This window comes from Pseudophryne corroboree, chromosome 12 (genome assembly GCF_028390025.1).
Source record: "Pseudophryne corroboree isolate aPseCor3 chromosome 12, aPseCor3.hap2, whole genome shotgun sequence".
NCBI lineage: Eukaryota > Metazoa > Chordata > Amphibia > Anura > Myobatrachidae > Pseudophryne > Pseudophryne corroboree.
This window is the reverse complement of record NC_086455.1, coordinates 162,524,478-162,539,726: the sequence shown is the minus strand read 5'-3', so window position 1 is coordinate 162,539,726 and position 15,249 is coordinate 162,524,478. Positions and strand designations below refer to the sequence as shown.

Genomic DNA, 15,249 nt, shown 5'->3' with positions numbered 1-15,249 from the left:
GCTAAATATTGATCACTCATGACTTCACAATTAGAGATTTGTTTTCCAATGTCCAGTCATTTTGAAAGCAATGCATTATTAAAAACAAATGCTTAATAAACGACAAAGCATTAATCCGCAGATGTAGGTTGCAATTTGGCCACTGGAGGCGCTGTTGTCTTGGAGTCATTGGCTAATGTGCTCTCTTTCCTGTTAATCAGCGTATCAAATCTTACTCTTATGCAGTCCAACATATCTAATATTATATGTAAATAGGAAAAGTAATATTAATTACAGTTATTAGCTATTTATTGACACCCTTTCTCATTGTCTACTATGGAATACTATAGCCCATAGGCTACAATGGGCTAACACCAACTTCAGATTTATGTGATATATATATTTGCAGTTACTGCCCCCCACCCTCCCCCCGTGAGTTTTTGGGGTATAAACCGCTGAGATTTATTGACTAATGGGCCCCTTACGGAAGTTTGGACAACACTCTCCAATGGGCCGGCCCTGAGGTGCAGGGCAAATACTCTGCACAGTACTGTGTAATTGGTGGCACTATATAAATAAACAATGTTTGTACCTCTTGAGGTGTGCCCAGAGGCAGCTCATTCGTTAGATGAACACTAACATAGAATGTGACGGCAGAAAAGAACCACTTGGCCCATCTAGTCTGCCCTAACCCCATATGCACGCACACACTTACACAGTAGGGTTCTTTCTTTTTTTTTTGTCTTGAGCCAATTAACCTACCAGTATATTTTTGGATTGTGGGAGAAAACCGGAGCACCCGTAGGAAACCCACTCAAGCATGGGGAGAATATAAAAACTCCACACAGTTGGGGCCATGGTGGGAATCGATCTGTGACCTCGGTGCTGTGAGGCAGTAATGCTAACCATTACACCATCTAATTATACTTCTACTAAAATCACACCATTTTATGTAATGCTGTAACTGTTTCCAGGTTGTAGAGACAATACTAAAACAAATCTAGAATTCAATCAATTTGTTGACTAATTAAAAGTCACAGGCCATTGCCACCTAACTGACCTTTTGAACCTATCTGCCAGGCACTACACTGGCTCCCTTCCCCTACAGATTCCATTTCAGACTCCTCATACTCACCTACTGTATAAAGCCTTCACCCAACCCCCCTCCTCTACTTGTCTGACCCCCTCTCCATCCACACTTCCAACATCTGCTTTGCTCTACAGATGACCACCTCTTCTCTTCCCAACTGGTTATCTCTTCCCGCTCCCACCTTCAGGATTTCACCTGCGCTGCCCCCCACCTCTTGTAGTCACCACCTCTCCCCATTAGGTGCTATACCTCTCATGTACTACAAACAGGCTTCTAAAACTATCAGTTCTTATCCTAAGCCACCGATTTCTGTCCTGGCAACCTGACTCACCTCGTTGTGCCACCCTTGTCTGCCCTGCTCCCTGTAGATTGTTTGTGAGCTCTCCACTCATGTACTTTTCCTATAGCCCCCTTTGCCACTATCCAGCTGTTGTTGAACTATATATTACAGCATACCCTGCAACAGTTTTAGCATGACCAATTAGAAAATGTTTGGCAGGGCATGCAGGGATGTGTAGTTCTACAGCAACTGAATGGCCGCTAATTGCCCACCCCTGAACTTGGGTATAGATTTCATCCAGCAATGACATTATGACTGTATTGGTATAATTGTTAGTTACCTAACTTGTCTGCATAATAATGATTTGCCCTTTATATCCCGTTACAGCACATGTACTCTGTAAGGAGCTGCAGACCATTTGTGGCTCATTAATAGCATAATAATAATAATAATAATAATAATAATAATAATAATAATAATAATAATAATATTTCTATAATAGGCCCAATGTAATTAACTCCTCTATAAATTCAGGTTTCTCTAGAACCCACCTAGCATGTAAACCTTAATGGAAGGTCGACCTAGGAGCACCCCTAAGACATGGAAAAAGTATTGCTGCGCACTTTTGGGGTTATTGTATGAAAGAGTAGGAGGGATAGAAATTTTGCCTTTAGCTTGTCCAGCTTCATAGTCTATATACTGTAATTTGTCTATTATAATTTTTCCTGCCACTGTTTGTATGTGTAAATTTATTATATAATCAGCTAATGTGTCAGTCTAGCCGCTGCTCAGTGAGATCTGGAGGGAGACCCGCCTCCTCTTCCCTCCCTTCACAGATCTCATTGGCTGTCTGACACACAGCCTATCTTCTCTTCTTTTCCAGCAAACTGCCTCCACCCACCACCGGAGGAGAAGATCCCAAATCAGATGTCACCACCCCTGTCCCCTTGGACAAGGCAGTATGAGGGAGAGAGAAGGGAGAAAGAGGGGGAGACAGTGATCGGAGAAAGAGGAGGATGGAGAGAGATGGGAAGAAGAGAGGATGAAAGAGATGGAAGGAACAGTGGTAGGCAGAGAGAGATGAAGGTAGAGTAGGAAAAAGAGACGAGGGAGGACAGGAAAGAGGGTAGAGGGAAGTAGGCAGAAGACGTAGGGACGGAAATAGGTCTATGATCCACACCTGAGTGTAATAGCGGCTGGTCTGGAGGGGAGGGGGCGCAGCCACCATGGACCAGAATGCCAGAGGAACTGGACCCCTATTTTTGGCCTGGACCAACCTTGAGATTGACCACAATGCAAACCACCTGCGACCTACTCCAGAATTTTTTTCTCATGACATTCGTGTGTCCCACCTATAATTTGGATTGTAATTGTATAGAAAATGAAAATGATTAAAGTAAATGTTCCCACATATTCGGTGAATGCAAAGTGCAGTAGAAATAATCTCCAGCCAGCTCTGGGCCTTTAAAATGAAAACCAAAACATGAAAAAAATAATTTATAAATTCTGATGAAGTTAACCTGAGGACAGGACATTATCTCTATGTAAAATAATACATTCAGTTTGAGAAATGGCTCTGTAAGTGTTCCTGAAATGTGTTTACTGCAAGGCCCTACTGGAGATAAGATTTCCCTGAGATATTATATCGTTAAAAACAGATACTGTTCATCTGAAAAGTTCTTTGATGTTTCTTCCTCTTTAATAACTGTCTCCGCATGTGAATTTGGACACATTTGTGCACTTTCAGACCTTGTCAAGTGTTCCAAATCCCACTCTCCTGCGCTACGATCAAGGCAAGTAATGTGGAAATATTCCCACATGCATCAGGTTTTTTTTATACGTTGCTCATATCCTTGTGATCCAATCTCGGGAGTTACCTATAACATACATTCTATTTAGCAATGGTTTTTCTTTACAATACAGTTCTAATTACCCAGCACCTGGGCAGGAGGAGATATGAGGACACATTTCATTGTCCAATTTTAGAAAGCACACATCTACATATGGGTGTGGTATGATAGGTCAAAATTCATTATGTTGACAAGAGGATGTTGACAAGGCCTGCTTCAAATCCAAAAGGCCCGGGATTGGAGACCCAGCAGTCCCCCCCTATTGGCGGCCCTGATCATAACTGTCCACGTTGTGCTGTCCACGTTGGCAGCATTGTTTTTGTGGCCCATATGACTGCACCCCCATCCTATAAATATCATTGTTGTCCTTCACATATGCTATCTTCTAGGGAGCTCACCCTCTGCTCAGACATGCCCACTGAAGACATGGGGCCTTGAGGAATGTAATGTACAGATGTTTCCTCATATACCTAACATCTATACGCCATACGAAGCGAGACGTCCGGTGCGACTCACCTGCTTCTATAGGTACAGCGCAGCGTCTTGTTCTTCAAATGTTGTGTCTTATTGGCACCACAGGCGCAGCGCCAAACCCCTCATAGCGTGCTGGAGACGCTGAGCTGTGAATTTTACTGCACTGAAATCAGTTACAAATACATATAAAGTCACAGACGAAGCACACAGATGTACCACCAACGCCACACTTCAAGGTAATCAGTGCAATCTAGCAAAGTTTCCAGTTTTATTTATTCAAATAAGACGCACATTTTCAGCGAGAAAGACGCTCGAGCAGCCATGTCGCACGGCAAGTGGGGCGTCGCTTGGGGCTTTTTGTTGCAGCTGAAGCCACAGTGTAAGATGAGTCGGACCTAAACTTAAAATGACATTCTGGGCAAAGTTCTCTGTGACTGTGTAACTTATGCTTGGTACAGCTATCCACTATCCAAGCATATTTAGCCAAAGGTTCAAGTAGAATACTTTGCAATACAGGTCATATCCATGATACTCCCACGCTCTACTCAAATCTTTCATTGTACTCACCCGCACTCTGTGGATCCTCTACCTAACTCCCCACAGTCAATGGGTATCCGCTCCAGTAAACTTTTTCTGCTATGAACTGAAAGTCTTAGGGGGAATTCAATTGGACATGAGGTTTAGCCAGCAAAACAAAACTTTCGCCCATCGCGCCCAATTTTGAATTACTACAGGTTTGTGCGCTCCCAATACCTATAGTATCCAAAAAAATTTTTAAATAGTTGCAGGGTTTTCCGCTCTGAAAGGTGGTCTCCGCGTCTGCCTGTGGTCTCCCCACCATCTTTTCACTGGTAAACCTCCGCGACTGCCTGTGGTCTCCCCTCCATCGTTTCACTGGTGGTCTCCGCGACTGCCTGTGGTTTCCCCTCCATCTTTTCACTGGTGGTCTCCGCGACTGCCTGTGGTCTCCCCACCATCTTTTCACTGGTGGTCTCCGCGACTGCCTGTGGTCTCCCCACCATCTCTTCACTGGTGGTCTCCGCGACTGCCGCGGTCTCCCCACCATCTCTTCACTGGTGGTCTCCGCGACTGCCTGCGGTCTCCCCTCCATCTTTTTACTGGTGGTCTCCGCGACTGCCTGTGGTCTCCCCTCCAGGGAGGGGTGGAGGGATCACACACACAGGAGTGCAGATCTTGACGCTAGAGGAGAATTGGAGTCTTAGTGAAAAGCTGAGGCCTACTCAATCAGCAGACAATCACCTTCCTGGGCTATTCGTAGGGTTACTCACTTCATCCCTTTAATTCTGGACACATATTAATTACACAGGTTCTGTGGCTGGTTGGTTAAAACTTAAAACCAGGTGAACTGGAGTCTTGATGTCAGCCAGCCACAGAACATGTGTAACGAATACGTGTCCAGAATAAAGGGATGAGGTGGCAACCCTAACTATTGGGCCTGCTGGAGACCTACTGTAGCTGTTAGGTGGAGTGCAGGTAGGTGAAATTTGGGCGTTTGTTGTACCATACCTAAGTCTTACAAAAGAAAAAAAAAAAACATTTTTAGTGTTGTGTTGGATCAGCATTATATTACTACGGTACATTTAGAAAACTTTTTAAGCAGTCTAGTAGCTTGGTTTAATTTTTACAGCAGTCACAGCAATTTAGTATTTCCTGCCGTGGCACTCTGCGCACGTTTGTTGCCAGCTGCTGGCTGTAGTACCCCCTAATTACCATCTCAGATTTTTAATATAGAAACAGATGATTGAGTTTGTGGCACAGAAAGTGGATGATGTTCATAGACTGCCCTAAAATACCTCCGGAGACGGTTTATTTATAAAGCCGGGCTATGTGTGTGTGCCAGAGACAAGGTGATGTATTTCTTCAGTCATATTTTCACATTTAAATGAAATTGTTTATGCTCTGCATATGTGTAATAGTATATATTCATTGTACGCATGGACTGTTGTACATTTATTATTTAACTACTTAGGGACTGCTAAATCTGTGTCGTGCCATTATTATATACGACTATAGATGTGCAAGGTGTTTTCACCCACGTGCCAGGGAACTGTATTATTTGTTTCCTGGGCACTATGGGGGGAAATGCAATGAGCTTTGATTTTGCAGGCTCGTAGATATTCAGCAATATTTTTTGGGGGGCCGCAGGATGGTTTCAATTACATATCCTCCAATATCGCTAGAGTGCCCTTAAAACTCTTCTCATTATGGAAGCCTACTACCCTTGTTCCTAACTTTCATGGCCAGGATGAACAACCGGTGGAATTATTCATGCAGTGTGTATTCAGTAGCGGATCTTGCCACGGGCAAGCAGGACTTTTGCCCAAGGCGCCGCCTTCCGGAGGGCGCCGCACCATGGCAAGATCCGCTACCGTTTGGCAGTGCCCCCTGCTGTGTCCCCCGCTGTGAAGGGAACTAGACGCTACCCGTCTAGTTTCCCTTCGTGGAGAGGACTTTTGCTGTGCGGTGTGCGATGACATCATCGCGCGCCGTACAGCATTGTGGGACTGGCACAGACTCTAGGGGTCATAATTGACCTCTAGTGTCTATCTATGCTGTGCTATGGGAGAGACGTCATAACGTCTCTCCCATAGATCCGAGGAGCGGCTCCGGTGGAGGACTGCAGCGGTCGGGAATCAGGAGCGAGGGATAGTAAATATTCATTTTTTTTGTTTGTTTGTTTGTTTTTTGTAAGCGGCGCTACTGTACAGGGGGCACAAATGGGGCACAACTCTACAGGGGGCGTAACTGACCGCGCCCCTGTATGAAGCCACGCTCCTATTTTCCGCCCGGGGCGCCACAAGGGCTAGAACCGGCCCTGTGTGTAATGTGTTAGACACTTTTCATTTACCCGTATATGTCTTACCTCTATGTATTGCTTATCCATTGTAACCTATGTAGTGTGCCCAAGATGGCTTACTCACCAGGTTTTCTCATGGATAAGGTGAACAATCCATCTAATGATTTTGTAAAGATCCTGCATCTCACTTTATATTCCGTAGCTTCCTTATTAAATGTCATCTCTTCCAGGCATTGACTGTTCTGGCCAGAGTAACATATGCGGTGAGCCCAAGATGGCTGCCTCAATGGGTCCTCTCATATGGCTGCACAGATCATTTTTTAAATTTATGATCCAACATGGCTGCATCAAACCTGTATGATCATTGCTTTATTTTTGTAGTTCCTGCACAGCTAAACCACTGTGTTATGTTCAAGATTTCTGTAAAGCTCCTATTATTATTATTATTATTATTATTATTATTATTATTATTGTTATAAATGTCCAACCCCTGCACCCGTCCGCTCCCCTCAACCTCTTTGTTTCCATCCACAGTGTTGGGGGAAAGATGATCACTCTCACTGGCTGATAATAAAATAGTCTTCTGCATTTACCAACATAATGATCTTTTTTTTTATTTTATTTTTTATATCCTTATCTTATTCTGATCATTTTGGGGTGAAACACCCGGCAATGCCAGCCAGTCGAGATATCTCACCCTGCAATAGCAAGCGCAAGATTTCCAGAGGGGGGTTTCCAAATGCAGTCCACAATCTCCCATTCTGTGGAACATTGGAGCCAGTGCGGGAGTGTGGGGGGACTGTAGAAGAACCCTGAACAACCCTGGACCTTAATGTACACGTTGGTCTTTTTATACACTGAATACTGTATGGAATACAGTATTAATATTTAATACTATATTTGGTCTATAGTAAAGCCTGTATCAAACATTGAAATAATATAAATAAGTGGTCAGGAAAAGGTTAAACATACCATAATAAATAAAAACGCAAACATAATAGAACCAGCACTGTACTTTCTAAGCACACATTCTCTCACCTCATGGTAAGGCTCCTGTCTCTTCTTCCTGGTAGCTACTCTCTGGTCCAGTGCACTGACTGAGGACTCAGATCCACACACAGAGCAAACTTGGTAAAATAAGCTGCTACCACTGGGCAAGACAGCAGCTCCCCAATTGCTATTGTTGTCATAAAGAGGAGGGAGGTTTCCCGGGAACTGGAACACCCCCCCCCCCCTCCCCGCATTTGCCTATACCCTGTGGCCTGCATACTTTTTTTTTAAAGCATTGTTTATGGACGCTGCCTTCTCCCAAACCTCATGACGTGACTGCCACACATTCTGTATAACTCAGGATGGTCACATGCACCAATGACAATGTATTATACAGAGTGTAGGGCCTATGCACCCAAAGGTGAACCTTTTCACCTTTTCACCTTCTCTCCTACCCTCATTCCAAGTTATTCGCTCGTTAGCTGCTTTTAGCAGCATTGCACACGCTAAGCCGCCGCCCTCTGGGAGTGAATCTTAGCATAGCAGAATTGCGAACGAAAGATTAGCAGAATTGCGAATAGAAATTTCTTAGCAGTTTCTGAGTAGCTCGAGACTTACTCCTACACTGCGATCAGTTCAGTCAGTTTCGTTCCTGGTTTGACGTCACAAACACACCCAGCGTTCGCCCAGACACTCCCCCGTTTCTCCAGACACTCCCGCGTTTTTCCCAGAAACGCCAGCGTTTTTTCGCACACACCCATAAAACGGCCAGCTTCCGCCCAGAAACACCCACTTCCTGTCAATCACACTCCGATCACCAGAACAATGAAATTTCTTCGTTAGGCCGTGAGTAAAATACCAAACTTTTTTGCAAATTTACTTGGCGCAGGCGCACTGCGAACGTTGCGCATGCGCAGTTTGCGACAAATCGCTCCGTTGCGAAAAAAAATAACGAGCGAACAACTCGGAATGAGGGCCATTGTACGGATTTGTGCACACAGAAAATATTGTGTATTTTATTACGTACATTAAAAAAAAAGCCATAAGTGGTGAAAAAAAAAGTAAAATGATCCAAAGTACAAAGCTATACCCGTAAAAAAATGTTGAAATCATCCCAGAAGACTTCTAGTAACATAAGCTTGTAATTAGAGTTTTATGTGGAGGACTCGTCTGTGCTAATTGTGCTTCCGGGGCCCTACGTCCTGTCAGTGTTGGAAACCAGATAGTCACTGAAGCCCGGAAAAACCTTATTGCGTTAAAAAAGTCAAGTGGCCACAAATTCTCTCCTTTTATTGGGGGGGGGGGTATAATTTCAGGATGGGTTACAGTCCCCCGCCGCTCCCCCCACCCAGCAGATGTGTCTGCGTGCATTGTCTTTGATATGTGCATTCCTATTTAGAGCATATTGAAACGTTACCAGAATTTATTCATCGGGCAACAAAGAGGCTATAGTTGCATTATTGTCCTCAATAGCTGGTGCTGTCAGATAAATGTAAAGAAAAGGGTATTACAGGCTTGTAAATCCGATATCATGTATGTTGTGATGTGGTGCATTGACAGTAACAATATCTGTCATATAGAACAATGCCAGATTAAATAGCAGCCTGCTCTTCTATCATGCTGTACGGTTACTGGGAAAAAGGCATGTATTGTTCCACCAGACATATCAGTTATGGTCCACACAAGGCCCTGTTGATTAAATTGGCTGGCAGCGGAACAGCAGGTTCCTGTTAACCTTACACTCCGAAAGTAAAAAAAAACCCTAACAAAAACAATTGCTATTATAAATTAGCTCTTTACAAACAATATTTCAAGAAAATACTTGTACGTTTCCCCAGATTATACATTTTTGGGATGATTACATGCTTATGCTGGGGAATGGCCCCCGGCCAAGCTGGAGGAATATTGGCTGGGACTGCTTGGAGTTTATTAACAATCCTTTCTATTCCTACTGCTGGAAGGAACAAGACACTGGGAGATAAAGTGTATGATACGATACGCACTACTTTAGATAACTCCTAGCATTACTTCCGAAGCGATAAAAACCCTTTCGTCCCTCAGCAAGCATACCAGCGCGACTTAATCTTTTAATAAGTGCCTGCTCGGGAGACCACTTGACCATCTGGAAGCTGGAAGAGTGTGAGACTGCAACGCTGATAAAAGGAGGGACAGCTCCGGCTACTGCAACAGACAAAACATTGAAACCTCCCTGGCATCGGATCTGTTGACTCTGTAAACGTGCATTCTAAATTGCCATTGTTGGCTTAGCTTTCTGTTTAGTAGATAGTCACTGCTGGACAATGGAGTCGCCCACGCCACTATTGGCGCAAGGAAAGCTGTAACAGACACAATGCGGCTTAGCTTATACTGGTGCGGAAATGTCCAAGTTCTCATGGAGGTACTTGTCAATCATCGCATGGCTCCTACGTTACAATAAATATTGGAGAAGACTTGACCTGAGTTGTCTGGTCTTTTACTACCACTGTTAATTGTAAGAAATACCCAACTTCATATATGCAATGCCATAACGGCAGGGTCGGACTGGCCCACAGGGGAATAGGGGAAACCACCGGTGGGCCCCACTGCCTGTGGGCCCTTTTCCTCCTCTAGGGAATTAGGTTCCAGACTCTATCCTAGTGCACTTGAATTATGCATTATACATATGTTACATTATACTTCACAAGAATATGGATTATTATATATTTACCAAGGGGAACAGAACATGTACTCTGTGGTGGCTGGCCACGCCCCAGTGGAGCCTGGCCACACCCTTAAGCATGGGCCCCTAAAACAGCATCCCCCCCTCCCCGGTGGACCCTTCATGCCCCAGTCTGACACTGCATAACGTTAAAGGATATTCTAGTCAACAGAATGCTTATGTGAGCACTTTGTAGGCCCTTTCTCATTTGCAGCCATTACATGTTAGGCCCAGGTAATTAACTAATAATGTATTAGGTGCAAAGTTTGCAACAAACCACAACAACCAATTAGAAACTTGCTGCCATTGTCTAATAGGAGCTAGACAGAAGAGGGGTCTATTCATGAAGCAGTGAAAAGAGTGGAGAAGTGAGCCAGTGGAGAAGTTGCCCATGGCAACCAATCGGCATTGAAGTAACATTTATAATTTGCATACTATACAATTGTACGGAGCAGCTGATTGGTCGCCATGGGCAACTTCTCCACAGGCTCACTTCTCCACTCTTCAATGCTTCATGAGTAGACCCCAGAGACACTCAAGTTTTTGAATGTTTGCTGTGCAAGCTTTGCACCAAGATGCAATGTCAGCCCACGAGCCTTGCTGACTTTCCTACAGCTAATTTAGCTCACTTTAAACACTAGAGATTTTACATTAAGTGTGGAAGACACACAGATGAAGAAACTGGCGCACTAAAAATATGACTGAACGTAAACAAAAAGTGAATAATGGGTGGGGGTAGGGGGGTCTTGTCATGTTCCACCATCCCAACACATGACCTCAAATGTAAAATGCAGACAAAAAATTGTCTCGCTGGCTGGAAATATGTAGCCAAATGTGGACAGTTATTCTGATGTGCGCTGCTTGGAGGTGTGGCCAAGTTGATGCAATCTAGTTTAACATGTGGATCATAAGAACTATTGATATATTTTTGTTGATTTACTGCCCAGATAGGAAACACTGGGGCTGATTCTGAGTCGTACAGATCTCTGTGCATGGAGACCAATGGGTAGTTTTTGCATACAGCTCGTGCACAGATGCGAAGTCACGATTTTTTGTGTATTTATTTTCCATAGTATTCTGACAGACTTGGCGTGATCTGAGTTTCTGTGACTGTAGACATTTAGGAATGGGAATAGGTTGCTATAATACGAACATGTGGAACTGCCCTGACTTGTGGGAATATCATGGGAGTGTGGTGGCTCTGTCACTAAAGCTCCGTGTGAGTCTGGGTCATGTGTACGGTGAAGGGAATCCTGTATCTTATGAATGTAGCATAGGGCTGGTGCAAATGCAGATACAATAATCAGTTGCAGAGGTGGAGATGCAGCGCAGTCTAAAATTCAAAAAGACACACCAACTGCCACCCCAAACACTGCCAAACTTCGCCGGCCAGGACTCACTGGCAGTTGGTGTCGCTCCCCTATTTAAGTTTTGGACTGCTCTGCAGCCCTACCTCTGCAACTGCCACAGCTAATGTTGACTGTTGCAGCTGCTGGTGGGTTGCAGGGTTTCTGCTTGTAGGCACCATGGCAATGGTCCTTAAAGACACTCCACATTTTACCTTGGTCTTTCCCTTAAATTCGCCAAAGCAAGTCTCCCCCACACCGCATGAAATAAACCAGCACATTGGGGTTCTCTGCATTATTCTGGTGAGATGTTCTGCACATCCAAATTTTGTACATCTGCCCAAGATCCTCATTTCATAGATGGTTTGTCTATCTGATCCTAAGTAGAAAGCCTGATATATAGGGGGTCCTTCTGAGTTGATCGCTAGCTGAAAATGTTCGCTGCGCAGCGATGATGCAAAAAAAGGCACTTCTGCGCTTGCGGCGCAATGCAAACGCGCAACGTACTTTCACAACGGCCGATGTAGTTTCACACAAGGTTTTTCAGTCGCACTGCTGGCCGCAGAGTGATTGACAGGAAGTGGGTGTTTCTGGGTATCAACTGACCGTTTTCAGGGAGTGTTCGGAAAAATGCAGGCGTGCCAGGAAAAACGCAGGCGTGGCTGGGCGAACGCAGGGCGTGTTCGTGACATCAAAACAGGAACTGAACAGTCTGAACTGTGATCGCAAGCGCTGAGTAGGTCTGAAGCTACTCTGAAACTGCACAAAATTATTTTGTAGCCGCTCTGCGATCCTTTCGTTCGCGCTTTTGCTAAGCTAAAATACACTCCCAGTGGGAGGCGGCATAACGTTTGCACGGCTGCTAAAAACAGCTAGCGAGCGAACAACTCGGAATGACCCCCATAAGCTGTAGGATAGATTTGCTTGTTTACTGAATTTATACTCGGTCAATTTTATAAGCTAGTCCCGTGTACATAGCCCTCTTACTACTGACCCGTGACAGGTCTGCGGGTAGAAATGAAGGACATGTAACCTTTGCAACACATATGAGGCATCTTGCTGGTGGTCTTGTGTTTAGAAAGTCATTAGCTGCTTGTTAAAACATGTGCTTTAATGGGAACTACATTTTAAATGCCACCACTTGACATTCACACTTTGAGTGTCTCAGTCTTTTGTAAATCCTAGCTGAGCTTGTGATAGCCCTCTATAGACCCGTAAGAGAGGGGAAGGATGCATTCCACAAGGGTTAGGGATTCCCTTTATATAATTCTCCCTCTAAGTACCCCAATTTCTCAGTCAGAGGTTTTACATTGCTGGTTGTATTGCTCACGGTGCTGTAATTATGGGATAAACGGGAAAAAAGCAAAATTATTCTTCACTCTATAAGGCTACTTACCAAGATAGAATATGTGGTTTCTAATAATCATTTCCTCATTTCTAATTGAAATATTGTAATTGATTATGATGATCTATTTGATCTATTGTTATATTCTTTTGATTAATACAATCCTACAAATATTGCAAAGTCTAAATTGCGACATATAGTAGCCATAACTCCTCTCCTGGAGTTTGGTTGTGAAGAAGGGGGGGGGGGGGGGGGGGGGGGTACCACACTATAGGTGTGTTCATAGAACATAGAATTTGATGACAGATAAGAACCTCTTGGCCCATCTAGTCTGACCGTTTTTTACCTTTTGGTAACCTCAACCCCATTTGATCCCTAGTTCTTTGTAAGGATATCCTTATGTCTATCCCATGCAGGTTTACATTGCTCTACTGTTGTGTTCTCTACCATCTCTGATGGGAGGCTATTCCACCTATCCACTAACCTTTCTGTGAATCATTTTTCCTCAGATTTCCTTTGAACCTACTTCCCTCCAGTTTCAGTGTATGTCCTCGTGTCCTAATGCTTCTCTTCCTTTGAAGAATGTTTCCCTACTGTACCTTCTTAAATCCCCTGAAATACAGGATGAGGCAAAAACACCTCCCAGATTTCAAAGACTTACAAAAAGGGCATGGTAAGTGCTTCATAATGTTAATACATAAACTAAAAGTGCATGGAATACAGTTTATTTTCAATTGGTTTTGAATATGATATCGTCATTTCTTGGCGTATAACAGCCTTCAGTCCATTAATGGTTCTTGGTCGATATTTGTAGCTCTCAGATGGTCAGTTGGCTGTGTAGAGGTCATTCATGAAGCTGATGAGGAAGGTTTTCCGCCAAGTAACGTAAATTCTGCTTGTTAACGTATCGAATGACAGTGATCTTCATCAGGATATTGCATTGATAACGATGAAAATGCCACAGCCAGTGAGGCAACACTTCAGAAGTCGACTATAAATGTGTATCACGAATGAAGGCCGCCTGCACGATATCATGTTTAAACCCAATTGAGAATAAACTGTATTCCTTGCACTTTTATATTATGTACTAAAATATTGGGTAGCATTTACTTTGCTTTTTGTGTTCAACGTTAAAATCTGGGAGGTTTTATTGGCTCATCCTGTAATTTATTTTCTATCATTCATGTCCCCCCCTTTCTGCGGGTAAGTTGTGTGATGTAGGCCAAGCACCATTTTAGTTGCCCTACTTTGTGCCCTTCTAATGTATTTATATCCTCCTGAAGATAGGGTCTCCAGCATTGAACGCAGTATTCTAGATGAGGCCGTACCAATGACCTATACAGTGGCATTATTACTTCTTTCTGCTGCTGATTCCTCTCCCAATGCAGCCAATTATCTGACTAGCCTTCCTCATTGCTTTCTTACATTGCTTACCTGCCTTTGGGGGTCGAGACTGGTGCATTTGAAGTGCTAAGCTGTCCCTTAACCCACCTCCCCACCCCTAACAGAGAATGTTACTTCCAAGCTCCAAACATGATGACCATGAAATGTTTGGTGAGAGTCCTATTACATTGGGATTAACAATTCCCTCAAACTGGGATTGTCCTCCCTTCTCTGCCAGTCGCTACACTGGCTCACAATCCCTTATAGAATTTAGTTCACTTTGCTTACCCTCAGCTTACCCGTGGGGAAGGGGCATGGCAAAATGTATCCCAGAGAATGCCCATGCTATGATGCCTCTTCCCACATTTTATATCTATAATGCACACACATTTATAGAACACTGCAGGAAAATGGATTGGACACAAAACCTTTTTATACCACATTCATTCATTTTACTTGAGAGCTTGTTGTTATTCAGCTACAATACTCTTTATTAAATAACCCATTTCAATATACTGCCATACCCAGGATTCAAACCTATAACCTGTTGTATTCCAGTCAAACTCCCTACTCATTGAGCTATTTGAGCCTGCATAAAAGTTCTGAGAACTATATGAAGCTACTGGTACTTTGTTAAAACATAATCAGCATTGTGACTGAGCAGATCTATGTAGTGTGCAGCCGCACATCCAATCTCTTGCAGCCACACCCTACAATAGCTCTGCTCAGCCACAATGTCGATTATTTTTTCACAAAGTACAAGGTAAGCTTCAGATAGTTAGAATTCTCTAGCTTAAAATTATCTACCTTTCTATGCAAGGGCAGATAGCTCAATGAATAGATTGTCTGACTGCAATGTCACAGGCAATGGATTAGAATCCCAGGTATGTCAGTATTTTGTAATGTAATGAAGGACAGTGTGACTGAATAACAAAGAAATCTCAAGTTGAGTTCATTAATGTTGTGTAGGTATCAGGGACAGAAGGGGTCAGGGTA

At 43.7% G+C, this 15,249-nt stretch overlaps 1 long non-coding RNA gene across 2 annotated transcripts in view; it reads left to right on the top strand.

The window, feature by feature from the left end:
* LOC134980569 (uncharacterized) overlaps positions 1-15,249 on the top strand; it is a 159,404-nt gene that overhangs the window by 112,900 nt on the left and 31,255 nt on the right. The window contains exon 3 of one of the 2 annotated variants that reach the window (XR_010190435.1): positions 2,233-2,870. The exons of the other annotated variant lie outside the window; for it this stretch is intronic. This is a non-coding gene — a long non-coding RNA (uncharacterized LOC134980569). Of the gene's footprint in view, positions 1-2,232; positions 2,871-15,249 lie in introns of those variants that run through there. 2 annotated transcript variants of the gene reach the window in all.